The sequence below is a fragment of the Haliotis rubra genome, unplaced genomic scaffold, assembly GCF_003918875.1.
Source record: "Haliotis rubra isolate DU_JTF1 unplaced genomic scaffold, ASM391887v1 Scf559, whole genome shotgun sequence".
In the NCBI taxonomy this organism is placed as follows: Eukaryota; Metazoa; Mollusca; class Gastropoda; order Lepetellida; family Haliotidae; genus Haliotis; species Haliotis rubra.
In genome coordinates this window covers 264,093-268,731 of record NW_025767256.1, presented here as the reverse complement: position 1 = coordinate 268,731, position 4,639 = coordinate 264,093, and the positions used below count along the sequence as shown (strand labels likewise).

At 44.5% G+C, this 4,639-nt stretch overlaps 1 long non-coding RNA gene across 1 annotated transcript; it reads right to left on the bottom strand.

The window, feature by feature from the left end:
* Positions 1-347: 347 nt before the first annotated feature.
* On the bottom strand, positions 348-3,500 carry LOC124253921. Its single transcript, XR_006892336.1, has 3 exons — positions 3,491-3,500; positions 2,156-2,159; positions 348-434 (listed from the first exon to the last, which is right to left on the bottom strand). It is a non-coding gene; the product is annotated as an uncharacterized LOC124253921 (long non-coding RNA).
* Positions 3,501-4,639: the final 1,139 nt, after the last annotated feature.

Genomic DNA, 4,639 nt, shown 5'->3' with positions numbered 1-4,639 from the left:
AGCCTTGTTTTGTCATTTTTGTTTATTTTATATCTATCATATTATACCATGTTAATAATTATTATATGCTGAATATATTTTTTCAGCCTTTCTGTGATTTTGTTATTTACACATCGCATACATACACACATACACATCATGTGCACACATCACATCACGTATACACATACACATCGTGTGTACACACATGAATACACTATTATATTAGACATATGAATTGACCACCACGCCCACAAACAACACTGACGCCCACATATGAACTGACCACCACGCCCACAGACAACACTGACACCAACATATAAATTGATCACCATACGCCCACAAACAACACTGACGCCCACATATGAATTGACCACCACGCCCTCAAACAACACTGACACCCACATATGAACTGACCACCACACCCATGCAGATGCATTCACTAACACCCCACACTTCACCACACTAAACATGTCCATATTACTCTTGCCTTTCTGGAGGTTAAACCAGCACCAAATGTGTTCTGGAAAGGGAATATTATTTATTTCTGTTATTTTCTTCTATTGTTTGCTTCATTTCTGATACCAGAATAAATCAATGTATACACAAGTCTCTTGTGTTATGTTTTAAGAGATGCGGATGTGGGTGCGTGGGTATTGGATCTGGTTATCACTGCAACAAAGATCAATAAAGGCAAAATACTTTATGGATAGCACCGTCTTTATTATGTTATGTTGCAACATTTCGGTATAGATTCTTATTGCTTGGCAGCAAGTTAGGAATCTGTACCGAACTTTTGGGTCATAACGTAATCAGTAGTTGTCATCCATAACGTTGTTACTGTGACTTCTTCAATGCCTGTGAAACTGACGAAACAAAGCAGCTTCCATATGACGCCTAGTGGGATGACAGCCCGTTATTCAAAAAGAGCTGGGCGTTACTGCGGCCGATTGTTTGCCCTGTCGTCGCTGAAGTTGACGTTGACGTTAACGCTTGTCTTGCTCATCTCACGAAACCTCAACTCAGTCAGTCCCAACTTGTGGTTTTGGCGGTCAAGACAACATCTTTGTGTTTGTGAGTTCTCTGAAAATCGGGGCGGTGGGGTGGCCTAATGGTTAAAGCGTTGGCTCGTCACGCCGAAGACCCGGGTTCGAATCCCCACATGGGTACAATGTGTGAAGCCCATTTCTGGTGTCCCCCGCCGTGATGTTGCTGGAATATTGCTAAAAGCGGCGTAAGATAAAACTCTGTCAGTCAGTCAGTCTCTGAAAATCAGCAGTCTCACGGTCCGTGGAGAAGAGCATTGCCATATTCTGAAAGTTTCTAGGACTTCAGTCCTGCCCCACAACGAAGCGCATGTGACGCATGTGGTCTCACCTTAGGCAAGTGAGTTTGTTCAAAATTGCCTCTGTCCACCCAGCAGTAAAATTGGGTACCTGGTATGATACGATGGTAGTCTGAATTTGAACCTTGAGCGCCTGACAGGCGACCGGTTGTATTCTCCACATGGAGTGTTCTGTACTCGTTGACCAGGGGTAATATGTCAGCGCTTTGGGCATGCAATGTGCATTGATAAACGCGCAATATAAATGGCCTATTATTATTATTATTATTATATTCATAAAAGACACCTGGCGCATACAAAGTGGAGACATCGTAAAGGCGGAACACCTCGTCAGGATGGCCCTAGTCCAGGGGTAGTCAGGACTTGAACACGATAAATATACAATGTTACACATCTGTGCGAAAGAATACCTTTGACTATCTCAAGAAACAGATTCGATTTAGTAACAAAAGGCAAAATAGCTGTGAAAATGGTTTGAATCGATCGCTTAGAATCTGATGACACCCGGTGTTCGCGAAAACGGTAAGCATGTCCTGTTTTCTGTATGCACCCGCCATTCATACAATTTGCCTTAAAAAGAAAATATTTGCAGTCCGACCCCGACTTTCAACCAACCAGACAGTCTAGGTGTTAAAGAAATCTAGTTGTTAATTTTGAATTATTACAGAAATATTCCCACATCGAACCTGTACACGTCGTTTTAAACAACTTCCGGTATATTGCTCACCTATACACATGAATCTGCCCATCTCATCTCAGAGGAAGACCACCTGATTCAGCACCAAACCACACGATGCCAGCGATGGAGAAGTCACTGATGATGAAACCGACACAGCTGCTGTCATTGAAGTCGACTACGTTGAGGTAAACTACCGATGAGGATTGGTTTTCAGCAACCCAGTTTTGTTCCGGGTTAGAATGGGTCTTCAACAAACCAACCTTGTAAGAGGCGACATGAAGCGAAGGATCACACGATGCCAGCGATGAAGTCAAGCTCGTCTGACTACGTTGAGGTTGATGCATGTCATCGTTAGAATCAACCCAATTGCTAGCGGGATCCTGATATATGCTCATCATGGAATCACTGGATTATCTGGTCCATACTTGATATTTATACACCGCCGTGATACAATGAGGATATTGCTGAGTGCGAAATTAAATAACAAAGAAAAACAAAACAATAATAGCTTGTGACATCACAATACACGGTGACGTCACTGACTAAACAAACAAACTTGTTGTGATCCCAACAACCTGACTTACGGACTGTCTCAGGAGATATGGATCCTCAAAAGTGTGTACTCTTTGAAAAAAGTAGGGAATACACTCTGAAACAACTTCAAATTTCCAACATGCTAACAGATAATATTCTCCAGTAATAGTTGTATGAAATTAACAAAACACTTTATAAACGGCCGTGGGGTATGACGGTAGATATGCTGACCCCCAACGACGATCGGGTAAGACAGTTAATTTTAAAGTCGAAGTTTATGGATCAGTAGTGCGACATATCCCCACGATTTCCCGACGATTTACAGCACATTCATTCATTCATTCATTCATTCATTCATCGAGGCATAATGCGCATGAGCCCCTCAATGGCGATTTTGGGGCGGTGGGGTAGCCACTGATTAAAGCGTTATGATGCAGTTACGATATGGTTGAAACATAACTCACTCACTCACTCACTCTTGCAGTGTAACACGAGCGTTGTCGGCCCAGAAAGACAAAACGTCGACCAACACGACATGCAACAGAGGGTGTCGGAATGTTCACCCGTCAGTACTGTCCAGTAGCCCTTGGGTGAGTGAGTGAATCCAAATCTAACGTCGTATCGCTATTATCGCAAGCTGTATCCACGATGCAGTAACGACTCACTGCGCAAGAACCGATTCCAAATCTGTTACGACGTGACATTAACTTGAGGAGTGACTGAGTGACTGAGTTTAGTTTTGTGCCGCCTTTAGGAAATGGTCTTCACACATTGTACCCATGTTTGGAATCGAACCCGGGTCTTCAGCATGACGAGCGAACGCTTTAACCACTAGGCTACCCACAGCCCCTTCACAGAAGAACGCCTGTCACGCAAGTTCAAAGTGAATATGGACGCATTTAAAAACATGTCATGTGGCCGTGGACGATTAGTCCTGTTTCGACGTCGTGTACATCACTGACGACTTCTTACAATACGACGATTTGTAAGAGACATCACAGCAAGTGGTGTAGAGCATGGAGTTGAGTTGCATGTAGACGATTTGTAATCGTCTGACCCATGACTCGTAATCCAGTGACCCGGTGAAGGTCAGCAGCAATTTGTTTCGTCTTTTGAGCTGGATTTAGTAGAGCCCGGTTTCGGATCAAGCGACCCTGTACACTTGTCGTTGACTAACGCTTAGTCTCTGAATATATAAAATTTTAATTATAACAAATAAGGAATGATGGTAATTTTTTATGGAGAAGCATGTACAATGTGAGCGTACAAAGTAACTGACACCCCCCCCCCCGCATGTCATATACAAAATCAACCCCCCCTTCCCATGTTTTTAAGCATAATGTTTAAATATACTCTCCCAAAAAAGAAACGCACATAGGAATTTCAACTGTCTTTTTATGTTTGTTTTGAAACATCTTGTAGGCGTTATGAGTCAATGAAATATAGCGAAATTGCACACTGGGAATTCAGACATATCCGTCTTTGGCACCAACTCGAGGAAAGTCAGTTTGAGTGTCACATGGAGACGTGTGGTGGCGCTGAAGTCAATACCTCGTGTGACCACCGTAGGCATCCAGAACTGCACGGCATCGGCATCGCCTCGGCATCGCCTCGGCATCGCCTCGGCATCGAACGAATAAGTCTCAGAATCTCGTGTTCCCCAATCGCAGCCCACTCTGCCTGTAGTGCCTGTGCGAGTTGCTGAAGTGTCTGAGGCTGAGGGTTACGGCGTCGCACCCGTCTGTCCAGGGCATCCCACAGATGTTCGATCGGGTTTAAGTCCGGGGATCTTGAGGGCCAGGGGAGCACATTGATGTTGTGGTTCTGGAGGAAGTCTCTAGTGTGACGTGCTGTGTGGGGCCTGGCATTGTCATGTTGAAACAACTCCCTCTGGCGATCAATGATTGGAAGGAGGTGTGGGCGTAGGATTTCGTCACAGTACCGTTGAGCTGTCAGGTTGCCCTGGATCATCACCAAATCACTTCTCCTACGGCAGGTGATCGCTCCCCACATCATAACACTTCCCCGGTCGAATCTGTTCCCCTGGGGAACGCAAGCGTCGCCGAAACTTTTACGTCGACGTCTGTACACCCGCATTCTTC